The 18,983-nt window shown below is 36.6% G+C and overlaps 1 protein-coding gene across 8 annotated transcripts in view; it reads left to right on the forward strand.

Annotated features, from left to right (window-relative positions):
• The first annotated feature begins 406 nt into the window (after nt 1-406).
• Nucleotides 407-18,983, forward strand: part of CSNK1G3 (casein kinase 1 gamma 3) — a 99,041-nt gene continuing 80,464 nt past the window's right edge. For 7 of the 8 annotated variants that reach the window (XM_045566285.1, XM_045566288.1, XM_045566290.1 and 4 more), the window contains exon 1: nt 430-874. The gene's annotated coding sequence lies outside the window, so the exon portion shown is untranslated. Of the gene's footprint in view, nt 875-18,983 lie in introns of all 8 variants that reach the window. The other variant, XM_045566282.1, reaches the window with a different exon arrangement.

Genomic DNA, 18,983 nt, shown 5'->3' on the forward strand with positions numbered 1-18,983 from the left:
GAAAAATGTCAACCCAGTGATGTCATCCCTTTAGGCCAGGCCCTAAGAGCTTTTGGAACCTGAGGGCAGCGCTGGGCGCACCAGGGAAAGCCTCAGCACCCTGACTTGGTACAATGGCACTCTTAACGCTCTTTGCTCGTTCCATTCTTAGTAGCTCTCCTAACCCACGGGAGCATTTCCCTCCAGTTCTCTCCGTAGACCTTGTTAAGCCTCTTCTTCCACGGCCTCCTCTAGAGAAACACTCGTATCCACAAAACCTGCTCGCTCTCCCTCACGCACTGCTCAGAGGAAGGTGGGGAGGGGGCGTGGTTTGACTTTTATAGGCTTTGCCAGCCAATGAGCGAGCTGCCTCTCTTCCGGTCGGAGATCCGACCAATCCGAGCAGGTCGGTGTAATCTTCGGCTCCACTCGGCTCTTTTCGCTGATGCGGGCGGCTGGGGGGCCGCCGCCACTAGAGAGACGCTTTCCTTTTCTATTTTTTTTCCGTGTGTTCACTTCCGGGTCCGGCGTCGATCCGGATGCCCGAGGCAGAAGGATGTTTGACCTCCGGATAAGTGAGGCATCGCTGTGCATTCATTCCCGGCTGCATCGGTGGCGACAGCAGCGGCTCGGGCGGCGACTCTGCGGCCAGCGGCGGCGGTAGGAGGCACCGGCAGGAGTGCGGGGACGGAGTCCGAGCAGAGCTGTGTTACCTCCGTCGCTCATCCCTTTCCCCCTACCTCGCTCACTCCCTCCTTGCGTGCCTCGCTTTCCTCCTCGGGCCGCCGGCGCGTGTGATGTGCCGCCGCCGCTGCCCCCGTCGCCTCTGACTGACGGACCTGGGGGCGCCGCCCGCGCCCAGAGCGACCCCGCCGTTCGCGACCGCGCCTCGGAGGTAAAGCCCCCTGCGCGTCTGTGCTCGGCCGGCCGGCCGTCCCGGCCTGGCGGCAGCCTGAGCGGGCGCGGCTCCCTCCCTCCGGGTGGGGCGGGGTGGGCTGGGGTCCCGGGCTGGGCGCGGCGCGGTGCGGGGCGGCGGGGCGGCGCCGCGGGCGGCGGGCTCCGAGCAAAGGTGGGCGAGGACCCGGGCGGGCGGCTCGCAGGCGCGGGCCGGAGGGGGCCGCGGGCGGGAGGTAGAGGGCGCGGAGGGCTGGGGGGCCGGGGGGGCCGCGGGCGGCGGGCCGGGCGGGGTGCAAAAGTTGCCCGAGTGGCGCGGCGCGAATGGGAACGGGAAGGAGGTGGGCGAGCTGGGCAAAGGCGGGGGCTGCTGTAGGAGGGATTTAGGTGGAGAGTGCAGCCCACTGCGCTCCGTGGTTGTGTCTAGACAAGTACCTTTGGAGTAGGGGCTTTGGGCAGGAAGGAGGCATGGATCTGCTGGAAGGAGGTGACTGGGGCCAGCGTTCAGTTCAGGGATAAACTTCCCGTTGGATTGTTTGTTTTAATGGGGGGGGGCGCACAGGGATTTACTTATTATATTTGATAGAGCTTTGACTTAGCTCAAAACTTGACCAAATCATTCGGTAAAGGTAACAGAATTACTCTGAGGGTTACTGTTACGGTGCTGGTTTGTTTATCCCACATGCAGGGGAAGTGACACACACAAGTGTCGGTTCTCTTGGTCCGCAGCCCCCACATTTCTTTTCAGCAGGATGGTGATGGAGATGTGTGTGCTCCTGGGGTTAGATAGGCTTGTGGCATGATCATTCCAGTTTCTCCCACCTCATGTTTCAGACAAGGAGGAAAAGTTCAGGTGGGAGAGAGAGTCTGTGTGGGAGAAAGCTACTGTTGCTACACTGTGAATTAGTTTTAACTCTGTTGTGTTGAGTACTCTCAGGCTGGTCAGTCAGTGGCCCCTTTTACACCTTCTGTTAGAACACTGCTTTAAATTAGAATTAACAAAATAAGTCATTATTTCTTTTACTTTTGCAATTGCTTCTGATACGAATGACGTTTGACCACAGATCGTAAGAAATGTTGAACTATATCTAAGATGGGCTAGATTTTAAAATTAAAAATATCTACTTTTTGAAGTTCTGTATGTTTCTTTGAAGAATATTGGCTTTCCCCACAAATAAATTTGGAGAAAAATATTACAAAAATTAAATAATATTTTAGAATTACAAAGGTGTGACACCAATTTAGGAAACCATTTTCCACCAAAAAATCAGATCTGGTTTGTGGCATTATTTTTTTCTTTCTTTGTTTTCCTTTTCTTTTTTCTGAGATGTGCTTAGTGCGTTTTATAATTATTTCCAAACTTTGCTGTAGCTATACCCTGAGTGTAGATAAATTATCTTCGTATTTTGTATACATTAGCCTTTATATAAGTTGTACAAAAGATGAAAATTATAGGCATTGGAAGAAAGATGTTATCAAGTACATTATATGGCTTTGGCATAGATTCTTAGCAGAATGTGTAGACATTTTTGCTTTAAGTTAGATTGCATTTCTGGATATGCATCAAGTAGAAGTAGTTCTTATTAGAATGGGGGACAGAAAGGTTAATTTTAATGTTGACATTTATGAGAGTTTTTTGGGGCAATCTTGAGAAATGATTATCTTTACTGAGGATTTATTTTACTCACCTCTCTGCCAGTCATCAGCTTAAAATTAATGCAATATGTAATTACTGACATTTTCATTTTTAGATTTGCAAGTGTTAACAATATATTAACAAAATCTTCAATACTTGAAAGGCATTTATTCCTGCCTTCAAAATAAAGGACTGGAATTAGAATCAAAGGATAGTTTAATTCAACCTGGACCTTTACTATGTGATGAGAATGGAACAGTGAGTAGAATATGAAGATGAATGAGACCCAGTATTTGCCTTCAAGGGAGAAGCAGACATGCACAAAAATAATTCGGTACAAGATTCCTGTGGGTTTTATTAGAGGTGCATGGAAGCTTGGGGTGTGTTTGTGAAAGATATTAATTTTTGACTGGAGAATTATGAATGAGTGTAGAGCTGGTAACACTCCATCTGGGTCTTAAAATATTTTAATAGGCAAATTAGAGGATGGGGGGTGATAGTTTTCTAGGTAAAGGGAACAGCCTGAGCACAGGCATGTGGTTTGGTGTTACAGGGCATGTTGACCTGGACATAAGGCTGCTGTGCCAGGAGGTCTTTGTGGGAGAGGAAGCTATGAAAGTAGGTGGAGATCAGGCCATGAAGTCCAGAATGTGTAGTATTTAACAATGAGTCAGTTTGAGATGTGAAGGTCCAAGTTTATATAGATTCTATGCTGATAATAGGTAGGCAAATAAGGATTAAGGAAATAGATTATAACAAAATAGTTTGCTATCATTTGTGCTACCAGTGGAAAGCAGAAAAGTATATAATCCAAACCAGTTTATACATGGCTTTGTTATATTTCTTTACTTGTATTTGAATATGCGTATGTCTGGTAATCTGGTCATTGGTTATACATAAAATAAATCCAGACTGTAAAAATGTAACTCAGGAAGAAATTGGAAGCTCTCCACTTACTTCTGTGTGTCCCCTCTGGTCCATCCTGTAATCGTTCCATACTGAGAATAGATTTATTCTGGTATAGTTTATTGGTTTAGATTTTTTTCAGAATGGGATAAGTGGTTGTTCAGTTTTAAAGGTCTTCCCAAAAGGATGTATTATATCACACTAAATAGAGGGAATGCTGAAATATTAAATAACAAAATAAAATATAGGTCATTGGATAGTTTATATTATTGTTAGTAGGTGAGATTTGCTATGGATAAGGTGAAATGTAAAGAATTTGTACATGTAGAGAACTGACTATAACAGTGAAATGATAAAATGTGAAACTTCCACAGTTCCAGACAAATATGTGTGAGGTTTGCAGTCATTTTAAATATTAGATGATCCTAAAATAATCTAACCTCAAACTTAATCATTATTTGGAGTACTTAGAAAAATATCACCCTCACACCAGTTTTTAAATGCATGTAGAATCATGTTAAAGGGAAGATTGAGGTTGTTTGATTTTTTTTTTTTAAAAAAACTAATTATTTCCCTCTTAGCATTGAAAAAGGACTTACATTGTAAGTAAATTTTTGTTACCTTGAACCTCCCAATAACAATACCTGTTATAATTTATTAAGTGCCTACTTGGTATGGACGCCATAAATGGTACTGTTAAGACTACTTACTCTATGAGTTAGATGGTGTAATTTCCATTTTGAGACCAGAAAGCAATAACCTGTGAAAGATAAATCTTGGAAGTAGCAGAATGCATATTTGAATTAGATTTTTTTCTGACTTCAAAGTCTTATACCACCAATGGTCTGTTTCCATCTTCTTCCTTTTTGTCTTTTCTTAAGCAGTTAGCATTTAGTGGGATTAACTGATATTGGTATGTGTCTGAGTGTTGGTTCTTCAAGATGTAATTTCTTTGGAAGTGACAGTTTTGAGGTATCTGTCTTTCTCTAATTGTAGGGATTCTATATTCTTAATGTGTAGAAATCAAGTGTGTTTTATCCATTAATGTGAAGTGACTTCTGAAGTACTCAGAAAATATAGAATGAGAGATATACATGTGGGGATAGATAACTTTTGGAAACACAGTGGAATTTGCTGTTAGACATGTTTTTTTCTAGCTCCCTTATCAAAGCTGAGATTTAGAAACTGTAAATATTTGGGGTTCCCTTCTATCTACTTTCCTACGGAAAGTGCATACTGATTTGTTCTTAGGTCATAATAAGTGATTGGTTATGTTTTCTCCTGCCACTTCCTACCTACCGTCTTAGTTATAAGAAAGAATTCTTTAATAATGAACTTGAAATGTTTATATATTTGGGAAATAAGACATACTTTGGGGGTCATTTTCTTTTCTAATGCTATATTACATAGTTATAATTTAATTTAATGAAAGTTATGGCTAAATCATGTCCACATTTTTCATAGCTTTTAATGGAATTAGGTAAAATCTCATATTTTTCTTAAAAGCAAATATTTAATGCTTTTTTTCCTCTAGTGTAGTAATGTCAGATTTAAGCTGTACTCAAGTTTGCTTCATTTGGTTAGATGACTTTATGTTACTTGGAACTGCTTTCTTTAACTGATAACTACATTTGGAAAAAAAAAAGGAAAAGAAGGGAGTTACTCTGCCATTATATTTTTCATCAAAATTGAGAAAATTTATATGAAGTGGCAAGCACTATGTGATTGCCTAGCACATAGTAGATACTGTGTGAATCTTCTTTCCCTTATTTCAGAAGTTGCTTACATATATGAATTGTTGGGGGATTGATTGGTGGGCAGATAAGCAAAGACTCTTGGGAACACCCTTTTACAGGAGACTCTCTCTTAACTGACCTCTCCTTAACCATTCATGAGAATAAATGATGGTCTTCACTCTCTCTGTAGAATTTACTGACTGATGCCCATGTTAAATTGAGTGGCAGTAGACTACTCTCTAGTTTACTCTTGAACTTTTTATTCCCACCAGTTATTATATAGACTTACTGAAAATTGTTTGTGTTTGTACCTAACAAACTGTTAATGGCAGTTGGACTTGACATTGTAATTACATAGTTTAATGAAACATTATTCAGTGAAGTCTGAAGGCAAAAAGGTGTTTGTATGAGAACCAGTTGGCTGCTTTGAAAATAGGTCAGTAGCCAAAATCGATTACAGTTGAAATAGGTGAGGGTGAAATAATTTTAAATGATTAGGAAAAAAAAAACCCCTAATAATCTATAAAGATTCTGCAGTAAAATTGCTTTTCCAGTGTTTGTTAAATGTCTTTCCATATTTAAGAAACAGAAACTGGAAATCAGGTGTGTACAATGGGTGTGGTTTTTGCAAGAAAAATAAAATATTAGGTCATTAAATATGAAATGTCCAATTTTGAATCAAAAGTGTAGTTTATGGTATCTCAAACAAGAAGCAGTACAATTAATCAAAGTGTGCACCTAAACTATCAACATAGTTTTGCCATCTTAATGGTAGCTTGCTTATGCCAACAGCGAAGAAGCCTGGAGAATGAGTGGCCATGAAATCACAGAAGGTGTTTTCTACAGCTTGTTGAGAATTGAATATTTTTCCTTGCAAAAAGTGGTCCATAGCCTGGAAGAAGTGGTAGTCAGTTGGTGCAAAGTCTAGTGAATATGGTGGATGCCAGAGAGTTTCCAAGTCCAGCCTTTGTAGTTTGAGCAGTGTCGTTTGTGCGACACATGGTTGAGCGTTGTCTTGCAAGAGGATTGGCCTGTCTCTATTGACCAGTGTCAGCTGCTTAATCACAACCAACTTCATTTCGTCTAATTGGTTGCAGTAGACATTGCTGTAATTGATGGACCAGATTTCATGAAGCTGTGGTGTGTAATACCAGTGCTGGACCACCAAACAGACACCATTAGCTTTTTTTTGATGAATATTCGGTTTTGGACTGTGTTTCAGCACTTAATCTTTATCCAGCCATTGTGCCAGATGCTTGCAATTGTCAAAAAGAATCCATTTTTCATCACACATGACAATACAGTGTAGAAATGGTTTGCCTTTATGTCATGACAGCAAAGAAAAGTGAGCTTGGAAATGATTTCTCTTCTAATGCTCATTTGATTCATGCGATACTTATCTATCCAACTTCTTTACCTTGCTGCTTTGTTTCAAATGGTCCAATATTGTTGGAATAGTAACATCAGACCTTGCTACTAATTCACCCATAGCTTGAGATGGATTCACTTCCACTCAGCTCATCATGATCCATCTTGGTCTCAGGTTGCCCATGTGGCTCATTTTCAAAATTAAAATCACCAGAACAGAACTTCTCAAAGCATGGATGTTCTGTGCATTCATTAGCCACATCCCTCCCAAACATGTCGTTGATATTTCAAGTTGTCTGCACTGCATTGGTTCCATGACGGAACTCATATTGGAAAATAACACAAATTTTTGACTTATCCATGGTTTCACAAAAATTGCTCTAAAAAAATGTGAAAGATAATCACAAGCCAAAATGTGCATTTGAAAGAATGAGGATGTACCTTCACAATAAAAATTAAAAAAGAAATGTCTAAGTGAATTGTCAGAGATATCAACTGTCAAACTTAGTACTTAAGGAAATCGGACATTTCATATTTAACCTAATAGACCATCCATCAGTAGACTCTTACTTGAAGAAAATGCGTTGGCCCTATATTATAAAATTGTTTTATGAATGCACATTTTTATGTTTTAGTTACAATAAAATATTTAGGGTTCACAGATTTTTTAAAAACAATTTTGTTTTTAAGCTAACTTAAGAACTGTTGGTTAATATGTTGAAGAGGGTGTCTGTCTGCTTATAAAATATCATCTTTCCTAGTTTACACTACCTCTTAGAGATTTATTTAATATTATAACATCCTCTTAAAAAAAGAAAAAGGATTCTGATATTTCTGAACCTATGAGAGATTCATTCGTTAGAGTGAATTGTTTGATTATTTAGTCTATTGTTATCATATATTTTCCAGTACAGTCCCTGATCTGATTTCATATGCTACTTTTCAGCTTTTATATAGCATCGGGGTTGAGGAGGAGCCTTCTTATACTTCTAACATCTCCTCAACCTGAGTAGGGACTGCTGGGTTGAGTTGGTAGAGTTTATTCTTTGGAAGAGGAAATTAACACCATGAATGTGTACCAGGAGAACTTGAGCTTGGTGCAAAGCATGCTGGTCTAACAGCTTGTAATAGTGACCCTCCTGTCTTGCCTAGCTCAGCCCGAATGGAAAGGAGAACTTCTGGCTGAAGGAGCAGGAGGTTCAGGTTGGGAAAGGAGAGGTTTATGAGGTATGTTTATCTCGGTGTCAACCCCATTACAGTAGCTGAAATGCAGTAGATAACTGAAATGAAACATTGAAGTATGGGAGTAATGTGGGTGGCCCCAAGCTAGTACTTCAGAACTCTGGTTTGCCTATTCTTCTTTGGCTTTGCATCCTATATGTGTTGGATTCATCCTAAGGCTGGTAGGAAGATCATATCTAGAAGTGCATACGCCAGAGGAAGGAGTGGAACATTTTCTTCCTATGTATCTCTCTCTCTGCCTTTTTTTTTTTAGGTTTTTTTTTTTTTTGTGCAAAAGCAAAGGAAGTCTTTTGCACAAGCCTACTAGTATGCTTTTCTCTTCATATTTTATTGACTAGAGTTAAGTCACACATACTTAGTAACCTGTTACGACAAGGAATAAGTTTATCATTATCGGTCTCTTCTGAATCAGGAGATACCTCCTGTAATTGGTGATGGTGTCACATTTTACAGAGTTACATGGTAGAAAGAGGATATTTTTAAAAAAATTGTGGGACGGGAGATTATGGGGGAAATGGATGTTAGAGAATCAATAGTGACCACTCTATGTACTTGTTTTGAGAATGAAAATAAATAATGCATATGAATGCACTTTGAACTTTAAAGTGTTGCACAAATGTAATGGACGAAATACTAGAAAGCTGCCTCCATGTTGCTGTCTTAAATATGCTCAGGTCTTCATATCAGGAGCTAAAAACACTGCTTTCTTTTTAAATTTACTAATTTTGAGTCAATAAAATAGATGATCTAAGTTGAAAGATTATAATTTTTTTCCTGTGGAGCTCATAAAGCTATTTTAATTTTAAATTAAAATTTTGTTCCTGTAAACTTGCTTAATTTTTTTTTTTTGAGTTGCTGCCCTCCCTCTTCACCAAGATACTGCCCACATCTTTGATCTCATCAGATTACTTTGTTCTTCCCACCTAAGGGTGAATAAGTACATTAAAGAAATGGACTTTGTTGGTCAGAAGAAAGGTTTATTTTGAATGATGGAATCCCAGTGAAATAGAAGGAGGGGATGATTTTTACTTATTGTGAGAGCAGCAAAGAAGATGGTGGGGGAATGGGAAGACAGGGTGAATTACAGGATTTTAGAATTGAAATGAATCATAAGAAGGTTGTTGAGTGAATGAAATGCTCAAGTCACACACATGATCAGTAGAACTTTCATGTCCTAATTACTAGTGTAGTGCTCTTCCTGACCAAGAAGTGGGAGGCCATAAAAGTAATCTTGTCTACTTTGAAGTTTTTCTCAGGACCATGGGCTACTACTGTAAATCATTGAGCCAGTCACTTTTAATACAGATATCTGTGTTCTCAGGCCTTGGAAAAATTTAGCCAGAGGTGTTTTTTTGTTTTGTTTTTTGTTTTAAATAAAACAAGCAGACAATTTTTTTCATCTGCCCTTAAGCAATCAATAACATACACACACAGAATAATCCCAAACCTGGCCTGCTTAAATGAAAATAGACAAGCAGAATGAGTGTTTGGAGCAGCTTATCATTTTTATTTTCAAGCAAATTATCTTAAACATTTCTCTACCTTCAGTATATATAAAGGAAAGGAATATATATGTGCTTATACATAGATACACAAATACATGTGTGAATGGTTATAAATAGAATAAATCCATCCATCTTTTGGAAGAATATGTTAATGATAGTTATTTACAAATGGTGAAATTTAGGATGATTTTTCTTTTTATACTTTATATTTCTCTATATTTGGATTTTCAGCTACAACTATGCATTATATTTACTATCAGAAAAAATAGTAACTTTTTTTTAAGGAAAGAAAATAGAATCTTGGTGTTTTTCACCAGCTTAAATTTTAACATATACTTTGCTTTCATTGTATATTACCTTGAATAAACTGTGCCTTGAATGCATTGATGCTTTGCAATTTTCTTTATTTTGAAATGTATTTATTAAAAATTATTTGTTATAAAGTTTTAAGTTGAAATTGGTACAAGTGTACTTTGTAAAAGTAGTGGACTTATGAATATTTTTAAGTTATTGTGTTATCTATTTTTTTTTAACTTGTTTGGTTTTGACTTCAGATAGTATACTAGGCAGTGTATTAGAATGTGGTATATTGGTGTTAAAATTATATTCAGAATTTCCTTTAGTAAAAAAGGAAGTGAAAATGTTTTTTTTTCCCTTACACCCAGACTGTGTCATATTTATTTTTCTATTTCTGTGAAATACTTATATTTTATGTTGTACAATGAATACTTTCAAGTGGTGGGCAAATATATTAGGTAATGTAATAGGGAGAGAAGAGATAAAATTCATGGTATTCCACTAGTCTTAAGGTGTGCAAATATATGGCTACAAGACTTCTGCAACAAAATCTTAATTTCGGGAAAAAAATAACCTTGTATTGTTTTGAAGTTGAAACTAGTAGGTATCAGTAGTAGGCAACATTTTAAAAACTGGTATTTTTTTTTTTTTGTGGATGGATTTTTTATAAAACGTTATTTTATTTTCTACATTTATTTTAGGGAATCTGATAATATGATTCCCCTTACCCTAAAAATGTAAATCTTGAAGATGTGGAGTCTTGTTATTACCAGTTTTCATTAAAAAAATGGCACTTACTGAGTTCTTTTTCTGTCATTTGAATATCAGGATATATTATGGCTAATATATCTTTGTATAATTGAGATTCTATTTGTAGTTAATGAGGTATGTATGTGAGGTATGTCAGTGAGATTCTGTTTGTAGTTAATAAAGTATCAAAATGTAATTAGGTTTTTAAAATCATTCTTTTGAGTATTTTTTGATTATTGAGAGTTGATAACTGGAATGTGTGTTGTATGTTTGTGTATTATTGTATGCTTTGCAGTTTAATATCCTACTAATGAAGGTTGTTTTTTGAGGACTGAAAAAGAAATCCTGAGCATTTGGGAATGAGAATATCAAATAAGCTAAAAATGAATTTTACTATAGTAATGGACTTGTTTAAGAACTTCCAGTTGAAAATTAGTAATTTTTTTTCTTGTAACAGAGTAAATGAGAGAAGAAAAATGGACAATTTTAAAGATAGCCCTTGGAGTCCTTGCTATAGGATTGGGAATGCTAACACTTACTAATAGAAGAGAGAAGTTTGTGGAGGAAGCGGCTTATACCAGTGGTTCTCAGCCCAACTTCACATTAACATTTTTTTGGAGCTTAAAAAAAAAAAAAGATGTTCTGATCCTACCCATGCTAATTTATATTTGAATTTAGTGATAGGGCTAGGGGATTGATATATTTTATGATTTCTACAGGCTATTCCAGTGTGCTGCAGGGTTGAAAATGACTGATTTCTCCTTCCCTTTACACATATCTCTTTTTTAAAAAAAGACATCCTTTTATTTTAAAGTGTTTTTTAAAATTAAGGATGGAAGTGTGAGGGTGACTGAAGAAATGCATAGAAAATATTAGTAAGAGGATCAGGTTAAATAAGAGACTTTTTTTTCACAGTGTCATACAGTTATTACTCAGTACTGGTTCCAGGACTCCTCATGGATACCAAAAATCCACAGGTGTTGAAGTCCCTGATATAAAATGGCATATTATTTGCATATAATCTATGCACGTCCTCCCATATACTTTAGATCATTTTCAGATTACTTATAATACCTAGTACAATAAGTGCTATGTAAGTAGTTGTTATGCTGTATTGTTTAGGGAATAGTAACAAGAAAAAAGAAGCACCTGTACGTGTTCAGTGTGGATGGTTTCCCCCCGCCTAAATATTTTTGATCCATGGTTGGTTGAATCCATGGGTGTGGAAACCACAGATATGGAGGGTTGACTATACTTAGTATCCTTAGTGAGGCCACTATATTCATTGCTCATTAACAATTTTTGATAGGTGTAGTCCCAAAGTGAGAGGATTCCTAAAGCTTGGAAAGTTTGTTAAAAGGAAGTTTGTCAAGAATAACTTAAGGCATCAATTCAGATGTTCCTGGAAATCTTAGGAGACCTAAGTGATATCTTTGAAGTTAGTATAAATTATAACAAGGCAAGAAGTGTTGCTAATCAAAAGTTGTTCATTTTAGGTTATATTTATCATATTTACAATATCATTGAGTTGTATTTTTCATGCAACATCAGGATAGAAGGGGCCTTAATGGTTACCTAGTCTAACTTCTGCTTTACTCTCTTTTATACCATTGTGACAAGGAACTGTCTCTGGTTTTGCCCTCAGTGGAAATATTTTACTTTAGTCATAGTGTATTTAGTTTATAGTCAGTATGTGTGTTGTGTATAGTCAGTAAATGTCTACACATAAATGCACTATGGTAATAGGGTTTTATAGGGTTATTGTATCTTGATATTTATGACAAATTGGGTCGTTTTTGATACTCATTTGATGTTTCTTTCTGAGTCAGGAACACCATTAACAGTTACAGCATTTTTCCTGTGAAAAAATGGGAGCAAGCCATTTTAGGATGAGTTCAATATGTTCAATTCAATTCAGTGAACATTCTTCTGCATGGTGGCAAAATTGGATTTGGCAGTTCTATAAATTGCAAAGGTTAGATTTCTGAAAACTGCCCTGATAAGAGAATCCATGATAGAGAAATTTAACACTGGATAGGGTTTAGAGGACATGTTATGTGTGAACCAACAGGAGACTTTTAGAATTATTCTAGGTTCACCAAAATACCACAATAACATTCAGTTCATGAAAAGAGATTATGGTTACTGTTCTGTGGGACTACAGTTTCTTATCAACAGTTCTAACATCCAAAATTTTCTGAAAACCAAAACTTTTTTTGTATGTTTGACACAAATTGATTTTTTCACAAAATCTGTTCTGAACTATTGTCTTTATTTCATGTATTGATAGGTTTCACTGCAGAAATACTGTAGCAAATGTTTGATTACAGTGTGCTGCCCCAGACTTCTCTGTGCCATTCCAACCTTCTCAGTGGTGTTACAAGTTATGTGGTGTATACACTGTCACGCATCAAAAATCCCCAGACATTCTGAATTCCAAGACATGTTTGATTGCAAGAACTTTAGAAAAGGAACTGTGGACCTGTATTAATTTGCATCTACCGCTTAATAGAAACTACTTATTATCTTCTCTGAGATGGGGTTTCAGTAAGATGCTAGTAAATTTCTTTTGCTTTCTTTACTTGTAAATACATAACCTACCAAGAAGCATTTTATTTTAATCAGTGTTAGTTTCTTTTCAAGTTCTTGAAAGCTTTTCTGGTTTTTGACACTAAGTTATTAACCCTGGTCCTGCGGGTCCCCCTGTGGTCCCAGAAGCATTGTATAATTAGGATGCTTGAGATGGAAAATGTTTCAGGTAACTTTGGCATAGCTGAGTATTCATCAAACGCTCTTTTTAGCCTTGGGGTTATATAATTTTACCTTTGCACATGATAACTTCATGCCAAAGCACCTGTAGGTAGCCCTCTTTTTACTTATCTTGGCTTCCTTTTTTTAATAATAGAAAGAAGCAAGGGTGTGGTTGTAATGCCTCTGTTCTAGTTTCCTTAAACTTCCTTAATTTGTTTTTAAGGCTTCATTGCAAAAATCTTTTTTTTTTTTTTTTGAGACAGAGTCTCACTCTGTTGCCTGGACTAGAGTACTGTGGCATCAGCCTAGCTCACAGCAACCTCAGACTCCTGGGCTCAAGCAATCCTGCTGCCTCAGCCTCCTGAGTAGTTGGGACTACAGGCATGTGCCACCATGCCTGGCTATTTTTTTAAATATATATATATATTTTTAGTTGTCCAGCTAATTTCTTTCTATTTTTTTAGTAGAGACGGGGTCTCGCTCTTGCTCAGGCTGATCTCGAACTCCTGAGCTCAAATGATCCGCCCGCCTCGGCCTCCCAGAGTGCTAGGATTACAGGCGTGAGCCACTGCGCCCGGCCCATTGCAAAAATCTGTATACCTACTTTTGCTTATTTTTTTGCTTCCAGTTCTTATTCCCTTAATCTTTGGTTCTTTTCTTCGCTTTCTTCCTCCCCCCATCTTTAAAATAATATTCCTCAAAAAGAAAAACTTATAATTATGGTATTTTGTAACAGAAAAATTTCCTGCTTGCTGGAAAGGTGACAGAAATAAATCTGCATATTCTAATATTGTACTTCCCTAAAGAGGACCTTGCTGTAGGAGAGTGATTATTGTACAGCTTTCGCAGGGACAGTGTTGTGTGTATGTGGTCTCTTTGTTTTCTTTCGATTCTTTTTTTTTTTTTTTATTTCAGCATATTATGGAGGTATAAAAGTTTAGGTTATATATATTGCCCATGGCCCCCACCCTCCCGAGTCAGAGCTTCAAGCGTGTCCATTCCCCAGACAGTGTGCATTGCACTCATCATGTAGGTATACACCGATCCCCTCCCTGCCCCACATCTGCCTGACACCCAATTGGTGCTATTCCCAAATGTGCACTTAGGTGATGATCAGGGAAAGCAATTTGCTGATAAGTACATATGGTGCTTATTTTTACATTCTTGGGATACTTCACTTAGTAGAATGAATTCCAACTCTATCCAGGAGAACATAAGAGATTCTATATCACCGGTGAGCACTAGTGTTGCATGTTTTTTAAGCTTTGTTTTCAAGTTCACCAAGATACCAGGCATTCTATAGATCCTAATGGGAGCATGTGAACGACGTACGTAACCGTTTTTCTCCGCCTTAAAAATAAGACTTAGAACTTACATGATTAGGTTATTGCACTTGGTATGTGCTCTGAAAGCACAGTAATTCTATTGTAGTACATATCATGCTTTCTACTATTGCTTGCTTAAACTCTGTGATGTTAGGGACTGTGGTTGTCTTGTTTGCCATTTGTATTTCCTGTGTTTGGCACATAATAGGTCTCTAATGACCACTTATTTGTTGAATGAATGGATTAATTATTTCATCTTTTTTGTGGGAGAAAATTTTACCATGGTAGAACCTTGATTAAATGCCTCCTGAGGCACCAAGCTCATCCTAAATCAATTTAGTTTGCATTGTACAGTTGTATGAGACAAATCTCAAACAAATAAATTGGCCCCAATTTAAATAAAATAATAAACATCTAACTTAGGCATAAAAATAGAAATACTTTATAGAAAGATTTTCTTAAATGGCAGAAGTTGAAATTAAATGTATTTATGGGTAGCCCGAAAATTTGGTTACTAAAGGAAATATTCCTTTTTTTTAGCATTTCAGTTAATTATGATGTTAAGATTTTTTTTATATTGGATAAATAGTTTTTCTGTCTAAAATCCACTCTCCCAATAATCAAAATACAAAACGGTTTCATCACCCTCCCCCCAAATTCCCTTATGCTGCCCCTTTGTAGTCAGCTCGTCCTCCCACTCTCAGATTCCAGAAGCCACTGATCTTTTTTCTCTTTCTATAATTTTGCCTTTTCCAGAATATCATATAAATTGAATCATGTCTTATATGACCTTTGAAACCTGGCTTCTTTCACTTTGCAGAATGCATTTGAGATCCATCCATCCTGCAGCATGTATCAGTAGTTTCTTTTAACTGCTGAGCAGTATTCCAGTATATAGCATGTTTGTCCATTCACCAGTTGAAGCACTTGTTTCCAGTTTTTGGCGATTATGAATAAACTGTCAAACATTTCTGTGCAGGTTTTTTTTGGGTGTGTGTGACCATAAGTTTTCATTTCTCTTGGGTTAGCTTCTAGAATTAGGATTGTTGGGTTATATGGCAAGTGTATGTTTAACTTTATAGGAAACTGCCAAACTGTTTTCCAAAGTGGCTGTACCATTTTCATTCCCACTATGATATAGAAGAGTTCCAGTAATAAGCAGTTCCTAAATTTAAATTGGCTATATTGAATTACTTTGGTTTGTTAGTTTGATTGCATACCAGCACTATCATGACAATAACATAATTCCAAATATATTTTTATTGCTGTAGATCTGCCATTTATAGATAGCGATTCAGAGGAGCCTCATTTTTCAGTGAATGCAACCTTCACTCTGCTGTGGAACTATTTTCTTCTTGCTCAAGTAATGTAGCCCTGATCTCTGTAAGAAAAACTAGGCTCTCAACCCCGTTGCTTATACTGGGGTTTAAGGTACCTTTGGATAAATTCTCTGTCTCTGCCTTCAGGCTATCACACTTAATTTGGGGAAGGATTCTCTTCATCTGGCTGGGTAGAAGGAAATTGTATCTCTGGAGAAGGAGTTGTACTTAACAGCTTATTTTTCTCACCTGTTGCTTGTTTCAGTTTAGAATTTTGTAGTTGTTAACTTGATTGTTTATAATGTACAATCAGTTATACTACAAAGTCTGTTCTATGATGAGAGTAGACAATATTAGCTTTATAATTAAAATATCCAAACATCAATACTCTTGAACGAACTTTTTAAACTTGTGACCTTTGCCTACACTAGGCTGTTATTGTAGTTACATATTTTTATAAATTAGAAAGTTAGCACTGTAGTTAAGAAGAAAGAATAAAACTTTGTTATGAGAACCATGTGTGTTCCAGCCACTGGCTTTTCTGAGTGCACTTTCTCATTTATCTGGCATTGTAGGGAGTGACTAGTTAGATAAATTAGAAGTTTGAAGCATACTCTTTATACCGTTATGTATTCTTATTTTAGGTTTCTTTTTTTTTTGACAAACTTTACAAGGTAGTACTGTTTTCTCAGTGTTTTCTAAACATATTCAAATCTTGCTAATTCAGGACTCTCATTCTGAATATTAGCTCTAAAGTGTGCCGTTATGCAGAGATGTCTACAGATTTATTGATGAGTATAAAGTTGTTTGTCTACCTTGTTCTCTGTCATATTTTTACTAGTCACTTCAGTTTTTCTCTTTTAACTTTATTTCTATGTAAACTTGTTAAACTTATTTAAAAATAAAAGTAAACTGATTCTAAGTGGAGTTTAGGGACTCTTATTGTTTAACAAAGAGAATGTGCATTTTGTGACTTTATTTAGTGAATTTTTTTTTCTTCTAATGCATAGCTTTCTTTTGAACAGTTGAAATTACAGTATAAATGACTTTTGATTTTTGGGGTGTTATTCCAATTCTTGTAGTATCTCTTAGAGCTTTAAATTGGCTGCATGTACCTTTCTCTTTCCTCTTTTATTTGAAAAAGAGATGACCATATAAATTAATGTTCTTAAATTTCTAAGAGGTTGTTCATTCACTTAATTTATTCAAGAAAATTTTAACCAGTATTGACTGCTATGTATTATAATAGATACTGGGGAGACAGTTGAATAGAATATGACCCCTGCCCTTGAGGATATCAGATTAAAAAATGGAGTATCTTGATGTTAAATTAAAGAATGAAAACATTGTCCCTTATCTTTTCTCTAAATTGGTAGTGAGATGTTGAGGTTTGATCAGATTCAGTTTCAATTTTTTTCTTCCATCAGGATGATCAAGATTGTCTTTCCTTTTGTAACGTTAGCAATCACTGATGATCCTTGCCTAGTCCATTAATTTATTAGCAGTTGCATAACGTAATATTTAATTGTCTTATCTTATTCATTTATTAGCTAGAATACTTTTAAAGAGAAAATTCCCGTCATGAATTAGAATTGATTCTAATTATTCACAGATTCCATATTTGTAAATTCACCTGCTTGCTAAAATATGTTTGTAACCCTCAAATCAATAATCTTGGTGGTGTTGCAGTTATTCAGAGACATGTATACACAGATTGGCAAAAATTTAGAGTCACCTGACCTATATGTTCCCAGTTGAGGTTGAATAAAGTGATTCTCTGTCTTCTGAGGAAAAGACTACTTTTTTGCAGTCTATTTAGTGCTTTTTTTTTTTCTGGTGATTTCGCTGTTTAAAGTGGCTCCCAAACTTACTGCTAAAGTGCTGTGTAGGTTCCTAAGTGCAAGAAAGCTCCGATATACCTTATGGAAAAAAATACATGTGTTAAATAAGCTAAGTTCAGGCACGCGTTATAATACTGTTGGCTGTGAGTTCAGTATTAATGACTCAAAAATATATAGTAAATACTCTGTTTTTAAACAGAAACACACATAAAACAAGGGCCTGTATTGATTGGTTGATGAAAATCTTGTGACCAGAGGCTGACAGGAACCTAGCCCTAGGAACAGTGATTCAGTGTTTGATAGTTCTGTGTTTGCAGTGACTTTATAAAACATAATTACTTTGAATCAACTGTTTTTGGTTTCTCTGTGATACAAAAGAATATCCTTTTAAATCCATATAAAAAATGTATTACAGAAAGTTGTGGGTCATGGAAGTAGGTAGATCGTTAAGAGGCCTGATGAGATATTTTTGGAGCAAGTTTATTGCTGTATTTCCAGCAGCTAGACCTGTGTTTGATACATGGTAAATACTCTATAATTATTTGTTGAATCAAAGTAAGTGTGCCAAAATGGAATATGACTTTCTTTGATGGCTTGCAGTTTAAATTTTATATCATTGCTGTGAGTAGGGTTTGCAGTCAAGTTTCTGATTATAGATAGGAGATGACCTGCTCAGAGGTTGGTATGGTGAATATTTCAGTAATATAAATTTAGCATGACCTCTGCTTGATTTTTGATTCCTGTCATTCTTAAAGGGGCAGGATATGAGGGTGCTCTTTGCTTCTCTGGGTGTACATATAATATGTGCCTAGGAGGATGGGCATTTTCAAATTAAATATTTCCTCCCCTTCCCATCTTTGAGGCACATGGGCTATGATAAAAGGTATTGCCAATGGGCGTGTAAATTCACTCGTGAAATTGAAAATAGAAGACACAAAAGACATTTTGAGGACCTATGAAACAGTCATATCCTAGTTACCAGAGAACTTTCAGACCTGGATAATTAGAAGATTAATTTAATTAGACTTCTAGTAATATTTATACTGAGGAAATTCAGGTTTTTAATAAGGTTTTTCATTTAAAAATTGACTTAACTGTAGCTGATTATAATACAGTATGTTTTGATACTCCTGGGCCATTATATAGTAGTTTTCAAACTGTAGAAATATTTTTTGATCACAACTACCCATAAAAATATAGTCTACTACAACCCATAAAAATATATTTTACATTGTGACCCAGTGATACATATACATTTATTTTAAGAACTAGAAATCTCATTAAACATGATTTGTCCATATTATGTATGTATACTTCATTTTCTTTTCTGTTTGATACTATTTCATTTGAAAAACTGTTGCTTGAGACCCATTAAATTGATTTAATGACCCACTAATGGGTCCTGATCCACCATTTGGAGAACACTGCTCAAAT

The sequence above is a fragment of the Lemur catta genome, chromosome 12, assembly GCF_020740605.2.
Source record: "Lemur catta isolate mLemCat1 chromosome 12, mLemCat1.pri, whole genome shotgun sequence".
Classification (NCBI taxonomy): domain Eukaryota; kingdom Metazoa; phylum Chordata; class Mammalia; order Primates; family Lemuridae; genus Lemur; species Lemur catta.